At 42.0% G+C, this 15439-nt stretch overlaps 1 protein-coding gene across 3 annotated transcripts in view; it reads right to left on the reverse strand.

The window, feature by feature from the left end:
* bahd1 (bromo adjacent homology domain containing 1) overlaps nt 1-15439 on the reverse strand; it is a 41889-nt gene that overhangs the window by 21827 nt on the left and 4623 nt on the right. Inside the window, exons 1-2 of one of the 3 annotated variants that reach the window (XM_086095038.1) lie at nt 672-728; nt 197-471 (exon numbers count right to left, since the gene is read on the reverse strand). The exons of 1 other annotated variant lie outside the window; for it this stretch is intronic. The gene's annotated coding sequence lies outside the window, so the exon portion shown is untranslated. Of the gene's footprint in view, nt 1-196; nt 472-671; nt 785-15439 lie in introns of those variants that run through there. One more of the 3 variants, XM_086095039.1, reaches the window with a different exon arrangement.

Here is a 15439-nt window from a genome sequence, read left to right on the forward strand (position 1 = left end):
CCATCATCATCATCATCATCGTCATCCTCTTCATCATCATCATCATCACATCGCACACCCTCACCACCTTGTAGGTCGATGCAAAAAGCGAACAACACACATCCTTCTCTTCTAAATTTGCGTTATATTATTACAAGCAAAGGTGGGAAACGGCATGTATTGTCATGGGTGCGTGGAAAGAGACTCGCCTACTTACTTGGCCGCGGTCAGTGTGACAGCATGCCGGGGCAGGAGTGCTGAGATGAGGAAAAAAAAAAAAAGAGAGAGAGAGAGAGAGCGAAAAAGACGAGCGCAAAAGAGGCCGATCGTCGATCAATCCATCGCGGAGGCTCGGAGGAGTCCGCGCACCGGGCGTAAAGAATCACGAGCGAGTGTTTTCAGAGAAGCTCCGAAGCGATCATCTGGCGCCTGGAATCACCGCCGCGGTTCACCGTCGAGCTTCCGTGTCCCGTCGCGATTTCCAACTAGACCCTGCGCGCGCACGCACGCGCGCAGCGCGCACACACACACACACACACACACACACACACACACACACACACGACTTAATAATCCCCTTTTTTGGTCGCTGCTGGTTTAGTTTCGCTTCGCTCGAAGCTTCTCGTTGTCGATCGGCGGAGCGAGAAGCAGGAGACGCGGCGAACAAATCGGCGTTGCGGCGGGTGACCTACTTCCGAAGTGGCACAGCGGAGATGATATTCATGCGCTGGCAGCTGCGTGCATGCGCCGGGACATCTCTGCCTCGTCTTTCCAACGCCTAATCACTCCCACTACGCACTCACCGGCCACACTTCGTGCCCAGAGAACACCCGTGTGGTTGTGTGCCGTGGCATGCACGCCATGACTCGTGGGAATCGAACATGTGAAGGCCTTCAGAGTCAAGCATTTACACTGAAATGCTTTGGGGCAGGGAATATGTTGGAATGCTGAAAGGCGTGCGTGCTGATATCGACCCCCTATTCATGAGAAATATTTGTTTTGTTAAGTTTAACCTTTACTTAACTAAGAATGTCCCATTGAGATTAAAAACATAATTTTTCAAGGAGTATTGGCAACAAAAAGTTACTTTCAACTCAATTTAAAATGAAAAAGTCATTCCATTAGTTTCCAGTCCTTTTGTAACAAGTTCTATGTGGAAGGGGAAGATAAGACTCAGTACAAAATTATCTGTCAAGCATTAGTTTTTAATGTCAATATATAAAGTCAAACATTCCAAATACTGTTTTTGTGTATCAAAGAATAAAACAAAGTCAAGCATTCAAGATAATAAAAGAAAGTATTTGAACACTGTCGCTGTGGTGAATGACCGCACTCTCCAAATCGCTAATCCTCACTACGGTCGCGGGCATGCTATAGAAGTGCCGCAAAAAAATGACAATGCGGAGATCTAAATCTTGGAATATAACTAAGATATTGTTTTGTATAACATTTTTACCAAATTGTAACTCAGTGTTTTTTGTTTTTAAACTCCTTGTTTACTGGACTGATTGATACAACATGGGTAAAATGGGTTTCATTCTAGACTCTAAACATTATTTTTCTGTTTTGTATCAGATGACACTATTGATCAATTTTTGGACAAGAGAGCAATTTCAGGTGTTTTTCAGAACAATGGCCAAAATGACTTTAAGAAGAAAAACGGGTACAAATACGCTGAAAAGGGAAGTAGTGGGGCACAGTTCAAAACAAACATGGTGAATCAGCATTGAGCTGTTATGCTGCACACAAATGGAATAAGCTGCCATCAGAAATTAAGTCAGTGTAAATGCTTTTAAATCTACTTTTTAAACTATGCTTATTTTTTTACCATACCTGTGATTAATGTATTTTAAAGCAGATCAAAAAAAATGTGTTCCACTTAATGGTAGTCAACGTTTTCATCTTTTTATGTCTTTACTTAGCTTTAAAATGTGTTAAAACATTTTGTTTGTAAATGCATTTAAATATGTCCTTTTTAATTATGTGAAGCACAGCCAAACAACAACACTGTGTGTAGAAAATGCGCTATAATAAATAAAGCTAACTTGCCTTGCCCTTACCTTGGCTCAAAATCAAATAGATGTTAACTGTGATGGGAAATTTCTAGTATGGAATCACATTTTGTAATCAGTTACACCTCCACTAAGCACACGACGGAAGAAATTATGCAAACACGGCAACGCCACATGCAAACCAAGCTTCATCATTCATGGCAACGGTGGGTTTTCCCCTTAACAGACTCTCATTTTAAAGTGTAGCTCATGTACCCATACAGCAATGAAATGATGGAACGCGAGATGAAGTCAAATCCATGTCAGGATTGCACATTTTCTTTCACACACCAAGAATGATTGTAACATTCTGCTGTGCTTGGCAAAATAAGACATTTTACTACGCAAGAGTGGTGTCTTTTCCTACATATAGTATTTGCAGTTGCGGATCAGCTGAATACTAGAAGTATAATCAATGATGTCAATAATTACCTCCAGGCCGTGAGTAAACACTGTAAATTATGATTATGTAACAGCATCATAAAACGAGTCCCACTGATAATATCAGAAAAATTGAGCGCTGCCAGCTCTCTAATTAACAACCATACAGCAATTGTCGGATTGATGACAGCCCATAATAAACACACTCAGCTCTCTTTATGAGGCTCATTGACTTTATATCCTCATAATGACACACGCTATCTAATAATAAGTCACATATTTTGATGATTGCTTGTTTAAAATAAAAAAATAAAAAGCCACGATGTGATCAGGCCAGCATGTCGTTAAAAATCAAAGTTAATTGTGATAAAAGCTGGCCGCCCTCATCAATACGAGCTTTACAGTGCACAGTTAGCCGCTGAAAACCAGCTGAGTGTGTGGAGGGTTAATGAGGCGTGGGCGGCCGACTGCTGAGTGCTGACCTGCACTGTAATAAACACACCGACCAGGACAATTACGGAGAGCGCAACTAGAAGGTCTTACCCAAGTTGTTAACAATACAGCGCGCAAAAGCTCAGGTGTCAAATTCAAGGCCCGCGGGCCAAAAAGGGCCACCGACCTCATTTTAAGTAGTCATGGAAGGCTTGTCAATCATAAACACAAATGATATTCAAATGCAGGGGCGGATATTTGTCATCCATCCATTTTCTTAACCGCTTGTCCTGACAAGGGTCGCGGGGGTTGCTGGAGCCTATCCCAGCTGGCTTCGGGCAGTAGGCGGGGTACACCCTGAACTTGTTGCCCGCCAATTGCAGGGCACACAGAGACGGGCAACCATACTCACAATCACGCCTATGGACAACTTGGAGTGTCCAATCAACCTGCCATGCATGTCTTTGGAATGCGGGAGGAAACCGGAGTACCCGGAGAAAAACCCAAGCAAGCACGGGGAAGAACATGCAAACTCCACCTAGGAAGGCCAAAGCCCGGACTCGATCTCGCGTCCTCTGCACTGGGAGGCGGACGTGCTAACCAGTCAGCCACTGCGCCGCCCGATATTTGTCATGGCGGGAAAATTAGTAGAGTTCACAGTACACACCAAAGTCTAACTGCCTCGCACTCAAGCTGTAAACAAACATAGTAGAACTCAGCAGATGCCATGGTAGAATGTCAAACTTGTTGACTTTTAAAATGGCAATACGTCAATACAAATGCAAAAACACGGTGGGAGTCGGGACAAAAGTTAACAACATCAGTTTTTTTGTTAGTTTTTTACCAAAACCATGATTTTGGCGTACCGTTACACCCCAGGGCAATTTACTGTCATAATATCTTTTATTTCCTATAACTTTTACAACACACGGAAAGGAGAGAGGATTCAATTTGACATGTACATGAGTTCACGTTACAATTGTACGTTCCAGTCTTTTTTTTATTTTTATTAACTTGTTTTTTTAATTAACCAAATTTTACTGAACTGCATTGGCAGAGATGCATCAACATGTATCAGCGTGTATCAGCATATGAGAATGGCAAAAGAGACCAAGACAAAACACACCTACAGGGACATTGGAATTGATGTTCCAATGTGGAAACAAACATTTGTTTTTTTGTATTTCGATCAAATAAGATTGCGTAGTGTATTGCCTTTCCCTTTTATTTAAAAGCTTGCATCATGCGCAGAGAAGCTGTTGACATATTTTTTTAATGAGACTCATGTTTGAATCTCCTTGTTCCTCTAGAGCTGTTTTCTCATGTGTTCAACCAGCTAACTTCGACCATTGGGAATTTATTTGGCAATGAGGGATTTTAGCACCCCCCCACCCCCCAATAGTAGTAAACTGTGAATGAAAATATTCAGCAACAATCATTTTGCAGTCTGATTCTACACCACAGTTGCCAAAACAGTTTTGAAAAATGTAAACAAATTCCCTGCTGCAATTGGCAGGCGACCAGTCCAGAATGTACCCCAGATGGACGGATGGAAAAACTCCCTGATCCAAAACCTCATTTGAACTACCCTGGTCTATACATTTCATTTACATTTTTATTTTTTTGTGTATTCCTGCTAAACAAAATAAATAATATTTCCTGCTTTGTGCATTGCGAAGTGTGATGATGTAAATTAAAAGGTACGTTTACATGAGCATGGCTGCATTGTTGGATTGTTGAAAAGCTTGATAGGTGCGGAGCAACCATTGTCTGAAGTAACACCAATTGTAATTCAGCCAAAAATTTGGTCGTACAGTAACATCGTCTTTAGGGATCCTGAAACGGATTAATGGCATTTCCATAGATTTCTATGGTTAAAAATGATTTGAGATCATACAAGTGTTTTGTGTTACAAATGTTTTTTGTATCAGAAGTAAAACATGTAAGAAAACAGGCAGACATTTCGATCTTTCTTCTTCAAAGGAAAAGCAGATGTTTACAAATGCTTTCATGGAGGACTACAGAAATCTGAGAATATTTACTGAGAGGCAAGATTTCCAAGGATTTGAACAATTTTAAGATCAATAATGTCTCCAAACTATTGTCAAAATAGGTGTTGATTCATTAGATAATCGATTCGCTGATAATGAATCGATAGCACCAATAACAAATAGGCAAACTTGTTTTGAATGCCATTTGCTTTTTCTATCATTCACTTTTTCCATCAAACGGTGAAAATAGATTAAAATCAGAAATTGTATATTTGTGAACATAATCTGTGATTTTACTTCAATCCCTCAGCCTATGTAAGTACACATTTGTTTATTTGTTTATTTATTTAGGTTTTACTGTTAAAAGTGGTTAACTACTTATCTTCGTTAAAATGCTTGAAACACTTCCTGTATGATTATAAAGTTATTACGTTGATGGCAGTTTGTCTGCAGGAACGGACTTTTTCCATTTCCGATATTTCTTTGGTTAAAAAAAAATATTTATCCATTCAAATCCGGTCGAACGGCATCATAGAAGTGACCGAGTTCAACTTCCACAGCATTTTGGGGGTGGGGGTTCCACCTCCTTACTCTGAACTGCGGTCTGACAGCTTTTAACCAGGAGTGGAGCTCCGCCCACCTGCCAGTGAGATATACTGGAGCACAGAGAGCGCTATTCCCAGAACAGCTGGGCATCATCATCATTGACATCTTCACTGCCGAAAATGGACTGGCAGCACTAATGAAGGCGAGCATGGCTGTTTAATGTCAATACCAACAAAGAGTGGGAGCGGAAGCGATGTATGCGGCATGACATTTAACACAAGCGTGATGATTCAGTCATAATACAGCCAGTTGAGTCATTCAGTGGCGTTTATCTCTTTTTAGCATTTGAGCGACCTGCCTAATTGCCACTTGTACAACTGTAAGTGCTTCTTGCTATGTGATCTGGCGTGTTTGTGCAACATCAGCGCGCGCCAGTGGGTTGAATGAAATCAATCGGGATGAATTGCGCTGGAGTCAGCGCTTCTCATTACAAAGCACTTTTAGAAAAATCAAGCAAATATCGCCTGACTTTTCAACCTGGAGGAGGCAAACACCTGGGGTAGTAATACGATATAAATAATATAAGCGATATTACCGTGTCGGCTCGCTATGGCGGACGTCTCCCTCTTTGCTTTGGAATTACACATCTTTGCTTGCAGAATGCTTCTCTCAACAGGGTGAAAAGTTTACTTTACTCAGGATTAATTGAGTTGACCTGAGGACGATGGAAGGTAAACCCGGCTTGTTATGTGAATGGTCATTTCCTTTGGGAAGGGCTAAACCAACAAGCTTTAGCAGCATTAGTCTACATCGGTGGTGGGCAAACTTGGTACTCAAGGGCCGGCGTCCTGCAGGTTTTGGAGGTTTCCCTGCTGCAACGCAGCTGATTCCAATCAACAGGATCGTTACCAAGCTCATGCAGAGCTTGCTGATGAGCTGATCATATATCAGCTGTGTTGGAGAAGGGAAACATCCAAAACCTGCAGGACTCCGGTCCTCGAGGACCGAGTGTGCCCACACCTGGTCTACATCATTAAGGTTAAAAAAAAGAAACCACTACATGAACAAGCATGAATCCATGAAATAAATGTAATTGAAAGTAAAGTATTTTTTACTTTGACTGCTTGTATATGAGTGCTAATATTGGAGATTTTGAAAGGTGTAGATTGATAGAAACCAATACTGTTTTTTTGTTTGTCTGATATCGGACCGATATCTGATATCAATATAGGATCAGGACACCCCTACTATCTCCTCCTCGGTCTGTGGCAGTATCAAGATTGCCACTCTAAAAACAGTTGGGTCAAAAATAACCCAACTATGGGTCAAAAAGGGACCGATCCTCGACTTGGGTCGATTTTACCCAACTTAAAGTCAAGGTAAAACAACTCATAAACATTGGTCATATCCTTTACTTGGGTCAAAAAATTGGGTCATTTTGGTATAAAACAACCCAGAAAGTTGGGTCAAATTGACCCATAAAGTGGATCGGTCCATTTTTGATCCATAATTGGGTTATTTTTTTACCCAACTGTTTTTAGAGTGTATGAGAGGCAGCAATGTGCCTCAGGGCATCAAGGTGGCCAGAAAGTGCAAAGAAAAAGAAAGTGTGATAGTAAAAGAAGAAATAAAAGCGAGGATAACTGTTAGCTTATCTTGTGACTTTACTGCGGTTGCAAACTCTTTTCTTTGTCAGACAACAAGTTTGTTTGACACAGTTTGTCTTTGAAGAAGTATATTACAAATATTTGCCTAATCAATTTATTACTATAATTATCATTGCCATCATTATTATTATTATTATTATTTATTGTGTTTTAAGTTTATGTTCAATCGTGACCATGTACAGCACTTTATAAAATCTGCGGTTCTTTTTAAAAGTGCCTTATAAATAATGAAACACGTTATACAAACGCTCAACACAAGTTGCTCCTCAAGTTGTGTCTGGCAACATCACAGGCTTCATTGAACTTTCTAATTGTTTTTTGGTGTGACGCAGGTCATAATCAAGGAGTCCGTGGCTCAGCCTAACTTGTTGTTGAATGTACACCGGAGGATTTTGCTGATCTAAAATAATGAGCAGAGTTAACATTCACCATTGATGGACGTGCTGATTTTCCAAGCTGATTGGGGAAGGGAAAATCCTTCTTAACACACGACAGGATAATCGCTGCTTCCTAACTGGCTATTGTTCCATTTCACATCACAGCCAAGAGGAATCCGTAGCCTGGACCGACGAAGTGTTAGCAAATCCCTGTGAGTGGGGTCGTTAATCACCATGGTCAGAACTAACCGTTACAGTTTTACAACATGAAATAATCAGTTAAGATCATCTTTGAGAGATATCGGATAATCGGGCCTTCGCTGCACTTGATCGGAAGAGTTGGGGGGGGGGGTAGTTGCTCAAATTTGTCCAATTATCATTATATGTGTAAAGCCGCATAAGGAAGCTTTCACAAGTACTTTGCTTCCCCTGGTTGGAATCAATTAATGGGTTTGTTTGTGAACAAAGTCGTGTCCCCACTGATTTGATTTGTTTGTTCACATAGAAAAAAAAATTCCTCATGTTAGATTCAGAATGCATCACAACGAACAATGTGACGTCACTCTCTACTTTTAATGGTCACAAGAATGTAAACAGGATGATGGTTGACTGTAGGGACTAGCAAGTGGATAAAGCAGAACAAAAACATGATCAAATTGAGGAAACCCAGTGTTGAAAACTTGGATGATTATCTGGACAAGCTAGCAGACCACAGCTCTGAGGAGGTCTTTATTTGGTCCCCACTGGATTTTGTATGCTGTGGTCACACTTGTCCAACTGAACAACACCAAGCAGGGATATGAAATAGAGTCACATTACACCAAACTGAATGTTTCTGATGAGAAAACACCCGAACAGACAGAGGAATGAAACAAGTGCATTGAGGCAAGCTCACTATCTGCAGCAAGCATTGAGCGCGAGGCGGAGAAAAACAGGGGGCCTTCTGTCCCACTTGACATCCAGGGAGAGGAAATGAAGGGGCGGAGTTGTACAAGAAGAACCTTGCGCTCCAAATCAATAAATGCTAAACTTGACTCCCCAACACTGAAGCTCTCTTTAGGAAGGGACAGAGCGGACTGTTCTTCCTATGAAGACTTCGATTGATTCAGACAATGTACAAAGTTGCAGCTTTTAGAGCACAGAGAACCTCAGCTATGAATGCTGTAAATAAAGCTGTGTGCATGAATTGAAAGTGAATGATTTTGGGGGCTTGGGTATGTGTCCCGTATTAGGTGAAAATGAAATGAAGAAATTCTGGTCAAACAATAATACCAGACTCAAGAGTCGGGTTTTATGATCAACCAGGTGTTTACATTCAGTGGCGTTCCACTTCGGTCGAAGTGGTTGTCACTTGCCAAATAAGTGAGAGTGAAGAAGCTTTTTCCTGTAGAATCTGAGCTTTTGCAATGATTTAAAAAAAAAAGCAGACCCAAATCTAAATTCAATGTGTTGTTGTTCCAACTATACGCCACTGCTTCACAAGTTTTGTAGCAATTGATTTAGTACTTCTTGCACAATCCTGCCAAATAAATGGCCCTGAGTAGAACACAGACCACTAGCAAGTATAAACAAGAGGGTCAGAGATTGGTTGTAAAAATTGTGAATTGCTTTGGAGACGCGTTGTCAAACACTCAACATGACCAGTTACACCTCTATTTATGTCTGGCAACAGCATGAGTTTTTTTTTGCCACTTCCTGATTGATTATTGTACCATTTCCAGTTACAATCTGAGTCTGCAGCTCTGACAAGCTCGGTGTTGACCACACACGAGAATTTGCAATCATTAATTTGCAATATTTATGAATGTAATTATTGCCTATTTATGCTTATGTTTGTCAGGCCGAGCGTCTGCCGTCTGAAGAGGAAAAATGACTCAACGCAACCCACACCACAGGATAATAAATCAGGATAATCTTTAAAAGACATCCGTTAATTGGGCCTTTCCTGGCTTTGACTGGATGGGGCGGAATTGGGCTGAAAATTGGCCCAATTTTTGGTATGTGTGTATCAGACTTAACAAACTGTAAATAACACTGTTATTCACTTTTATCCAAAAGGGCAGCAATATTCAATGGTTTCATTCTTTGCATGTACTGTTTTGTGGAAATAGTGGTAGAAGTAGTTATTAGTTTATGTGTAGTACCGCAAATTAACAAACAATTGCTGATGAAAACACAACATTCTTGACTCAAATTATAACATGAAATGCAGCACTGAACTGACTACTATTGAAAAGTTGTAAATGAGGTGCCAAGTGACGCAACTGGAAACGCTTAAGCGGAGGACACAAATACTGACAAGCAGGTCTAATTTGCGCACTTTCTTCTCTGATAATGGTCGATAATGGCTGCCAACTGTAAATGAATATGTAAATAAACCTGTTCAACATGTCCGATCCTAAATTATGTGTGGTCAACACTGAGCTCAGCCATGATTGTGACGTTAAATGGAATGATAGCAATTTAGGAAGCAACCTGAAGACCGTGATGTTTCCGGAGGTTACGGGTTGTGTTGATTGTCTGTATAACAGCACTTTATTTATATAGCACCTTTCATACATTCAAATGCAACTCAATGTGCTAAACAATTAAAACATCCATAATACAAAAAAGAGAAAAAAACAACAACACCCCGAATATTATTTTTGGGAAGACCGGAGAGTTGGGCATTACAGTAATCTAAGCGACAAGAAATAAAAGCATGCATCAGCACCTTCGGGCGGACTCTGGCAATATTCTTAAGATGGTAAAAACCAATCATGTCTGACAAGTCAATCACCACAATGAAAACGACAGAATGAAGAACTTGCAACCACAATTACCAGATAAGCAAACACTTAGCCTAGCTCCTTATATAGTTTCTACTCCTTCAAATATTGCTGCTACTACTACTAACACAATAACCAGAGTTGTGCAATTTTCCAAATGTTGCTGGTCCGTCATTCATTAGCGCCCTCGGCACCCATCCGTCATCATTAGTCTTTCATTTTTTTCAAGCCGAACCAAACTGTAATCAACGGTCCATCATTTCATTTTAACCATGATTCCGTCATCACTTTGTCAACACTGTTTTAGGACAGGCAGACAGAGGTCTCTCCGTCAATACTGTCTGTCAGTCCACCAATCGTCAACAAAACGGCCATCCATCAGTGATGGACTGAGAGGTCTGCTGGTACTTAACCGAGTGCTTAACTTAATGACGATTCCACTGACGGACGAAAAAACGACTTATGGACAGTCCGTCAATACTGACGGAATGTCCATCTCTCATTATAACTGCTACTATTTTTTTCATCTTTGTATTCCCCTACAGTCTGAATACCCCGTGGCAACATGCTGCTGAGGTCAGTCTTGGTACCAGAGCCGGCCCGAGGCATGATTGAACTAAGCAGATGCTTGGGGGCCCTGGCCACTAGGGGCCCGTCAAAGAGCGTGACTTATTTTCTTAACACACTAGACATAAGCATGATGGGAGAGTGTCCTCAAATATAATAAAACTAAAAAATAGGGTCCCACAAAGGCTTGGGGCTGCCACTGCTTGGTACTACAGAAATCTTTTTAGTGGACAAATCATTACATATTGGACACCTTTAGTACACCACTATATGCACACACTTGCCATTTTTTTCCCCTTCTCATTCACGAGGTCTCTCACATTTAAAAAAAAATCGATTATGCTGTTAAAAATCAGTATGTGCACCCCACTTTAGTGAGCTTCAAGATGTGACATAACGCTGCAAGTCGTACATTGCAGTTTCATCGTGAATGATGATTTCTAGTGCTCAGCTTCAGAGAGGCCTCTCACGGCATGCCAGACAGCAGACTGAAGGAGGAGGAGAGACCCCCGCGCAAGTCGGAAATAGATGAAGACTGCATTCAGACGGCGGAGCGCCAGGGAGGAGCAGAGACGGAACCTCACGTCTCATTCTGGAGGAGGAAAAAAGCAGCGGAAGGCTCATTGTGAATCACAGGGGCCATTTTTCACGTTCAGCCTGCCGCTTTTTTTTTTTCTTTTCTTGACAGGCCCTCGGAGATACACGCAGACACGGGGAGCAGCGCGGCAGGCGAGAACAAGCCTCCGAGAAAAATAAGGCGAGTGCGGGAGACGCTGGAGGAAAGTACAAGGTAGTGATGGATTGAGATAGCGCTGTGGGTAGAGACAACGAGAGATTGTCATCATCATCCTGGTGAACAATAAGTCTCTGATAGAAGAGGCCTGTCGCTGTGTTTCCAATCCAGCTGAGTGAGGGGCAAATCTGGGGCTGCCGCCCGCCCGCCCGTCCGCCCACCTGCCAAGGCTTCAGTCATGCTCTTAGCGTCTGCCAAACTGAAGGACACTTTGGTGCCGCGCGGTTTTCACTGTGACTCGTCACAGTGAGGGCTTCTGTTCCACTCCCCCAGCCAAACAGAGTTTAATGCCCGCGCTCTGTTACACAGACACACACACACACACGTAAACAATCCCAGTTGTGTGTGTGATAAGTGAGCGATACCCCGGCTCCGTAAGGCCCCCTCATCCACTGCAGCTGTGGGGCGGCCGACAGCTGAGGCCGGGCGAACCGCGGTTGTCGTTTCCTTCCCCGCCGGGCTTGCCTTCTCTTCTTCTGGCTTTCCACAAAGCAGACCTGTAATTTTCACAGCTGCGTCTTAGGCGCCGCGCCAGGGCGAGTCAGGCAAAGAAAGGATGAGGAGAGCGGGAGGGGTAACGGCTAATAGCTTTGAGAGGCTCCAGAACAGCTTTCCACATCCTGAGCCACTGAAGGTTCATGAGCCGTTCAAAACCAGAACCTGAGCAGCGGTAAGATGCAGTGGTAAAGCCACTTTTAAGTCAACCAAACTACATCAGTTTCAGGATCAGTAAACCGTAATCTTACTTGTGTTTTCACAAGGGATTGATATTGGGTTGTTATCTCTCAAAGCAGGCACAATATACCAACATCACTTATCAAATGTGTTACTATCTGACAGTGGTACCTTGACTTGGGCGGTACACAGAATCACAATTGGGCTGTTTTTGTCCCGATATTGCCCCTCCCCAATCAAGGGTATTAAACGCCCGACCATCTTATGTCTTATAATACTGTCTTATACGCAGAGGTGGGCATTCAGTCTATATGGACGGAAGGAAATGGCCGCCCGTCATTGACTGTCAATGACGGGCGGCCATTTCATTGACGATTGACGGGAAACTTCGAAAATTGACGAAATAAGCATTGACGGAAAGGGCTTTTTGTCCGTCAATGTAATAGTCAATCCGTCAATAAATTCAGCCATCCGTCAATGACGGACGTCCCATTTTGAATGACGATTGACGGATGCCCACTACAAATGGCGGAAACCTTGACGGACGCTCATTTGGCCGAGCCATCAACAAATGACGGATTGACGGTTCGTCTTGAAATATTGACAGATTGACGATGACGGAAGGGTGTCCCGACTGTTGGCGATTGCTGAATGACGGACGCTCCAAATTCAATGACGCACCCACCTCTCTGCTTATAAAAAGGTCCTTTTGTCAGAGATAAGTTAAGAGTTGTTTGGCTGTTCTTGACAACTTTGCGCTTCACAGCTACAAACATAAAGTAGACTTTCGTATGATTTGCTTAAGCGGGCCGTATAAAATGATGTGGTGGGCTAAATCTGGCCCCTGGGCCTTGAGTTCTGACCTGTTTACTAGCGACACTGTAAACCAACAAAGGTATACTCTACTAAACTGAAAGCTGCCGAATGGTGGAAACAGGGCCAAAACTCGCTGGCATTAAAACAAGAACAAGGTCTTGGCATTTGTACAGCCACCAGAGGATAATCCCGCTTTATTACAAACTAGCTCGTACTATATCTGTGTGCTTGTTGGAATCTTTAAGGCTTAAAGATTGTTGTGTCAGCTCACATTATGAAGAGTATTGTATTTATTCAAGATTGAGGAATGCGTTGACGTCTTATATTACTTGATACATTAGTTGTAGTTTTTAGTCCATTCCAATTTTGGGAGGTTACACAACATAAGTCACAGTTTTGTTTGCATAGTAACAAGCAACCTGGGCGAAACCTGGCATCTCCTTCTTCAACTTTATTTGAGGTTATGGTATTTAGATTCATAGTTGCAACATAACTTAAGAGATAATTAACAGTATCGTATGAGCCGACCACATTATTGGAGCCTGACTTTTATAGTACATCATAAACAAATGGAGGAAGCGGTGGGATACATTGTGGTCGTCTAAGACCATGCATTGCGTTTCCTTAGTCTGACTTCCTGTTTCTCTCTATCTCATTCAAACAGTCTAAAAGGCGTCGCTTGCATCTACACATTTTTTTCCCTATTGGTATGTGGGGCAGGCGGCACGGTGGTTGACTGATTAGCACGTCCGCCTCCCAGTGCAGAGGACGTGAGATCGAGTCCGGGCTTCGGCCTTCCTGGGCGGAGTTTGCATGTTCTCCCCGTGCCTGCGTGGGTTTTCTCCGGGTACTCCGGTTTCCTCCCACATTCCAAAGACATGCATGGCAGGTTAATTGAACACTCCAAATTGTCCATAGGTGTGATTGTGAGTGTGGATGGTTGTTCGTCTCTGTGGGCCCTGCGATTGGCTGGCAACCAGTTCATTGTGTACCCCGCCTACTGCCCAAAGCCAGCTTTGAGAGGCTCCTCCAAGGCGACCCTTGTGAGGACAAACGGTTCAGAAAATGGATGGATGGATGGTATATGGGGCACAAATGATGGCGCATCACAAACTCTGCCTAGAAAATAGTGGATGTGCAAACTACAAAAAGACTACTACTTTAAACAGACCAGTAAGCGAGCAGTTTCTTGGTTCGGGACCAACACAATTTATGGAATCGAGTCGCCTGCTCAATCTCCAGAATTTAGTCCAATATTGGTCATGTGACAAAAAATGCTGTTGAGGCAAAACCAAGAAATGCATAAGTCATAAGTCATTTTTTACCACACTTTTAGTAAATGTATATGTATACAGTAAAACCTCCTCCATCGCAAGTTCCAGGTTCGTGATCTCTGCATTTCTCATTTTTTAGAAAGTGTTATTAATTTAGTATCTTCGCCATTTTCCAGCATTTTATGGCATAGTTTTGTGTTTAAATCCAACACGTCATGAAAAAAATACCACTGTGTACTAATTTAACTATTCAGAGCATTGCTATTATTTTGCCAGCTGCTGATTTGCGGACAGCAGACACACAACAGGCTGGTCTCATCACTTCCCACGCTGTAATTTAATGACAGCGGAATGGCGTTCTGAAAAATATGGAAAACTTTTGACGGTCAATTTCAACACATAACGAGTTTGTCCATTTTTTACAAATAAGACACCTTTATTTCGGGCCGGCGTTGAAACGTGAATGTACTGTATTACAGCAGCTTCATCATCGTCGTGAGTACACATTGCCACATTGTTTGCTAGGGATGTAACGATAGCGGCAATATCGTGATATCGCAATATTAAAACTGCCACGATATCGTCGTCATGTCTCAATATTAAAAGTAGCACATCTGTTAAAAATGTCAAGTTGATTTCCGTTTGTGCAGTTCTAGCACCCCCTGGTGCTTAGTTTTTTTTAGTGCATTTTAATGTTCATACTGCATGTTCTGGCCCTCTATGCTTAAAATCCATGCTAATCGTCAGATGAAGGGGAATGTAATATGCTTGTGAATCGAGTCAATATGCGGAGGAACTCAATGTGTGCATGCATTAGCAATTAAGTGCCTCAATATTTAGTGTTATTAGAGATTGTAGGTTGTTTATATGCATTGCTGTTATGTACAAAAGCACAATATTGTGTTGTTGTTTTTTTAGTATGAGCTCATTTTTTTTGTCATTCATGGATCTTGCTCTCTCATTATAAGATAACGTGGCTGTATCATTTTAAAAGTGTGTTTAAAGACCTTAAAATAATGTATGTGTCGTAAATGTTAGAATAACATGACTACGGTGTATTTCTATATAGCGGATTTCACTTATTGCGGGGGGTGTTCTGGAACATAAACTTAATTCACACCT

Source organism: Leptonotus elevatus, chromosome 14 (assembly GCF_054856555.1).
Source record: "Leptonotus elevatus isolate MCC_2025b chromosome 14, RoL_Lele_1.0, whole genome shotgun sequence".
Taxonomy (NCBI): domain Eukaryota; kingdom Metazoa; phylum Chordata; class Actinopteri; order Syngnathiformes; family Syngnathidae; genus Leptonotus; species Leptonotus elevatus.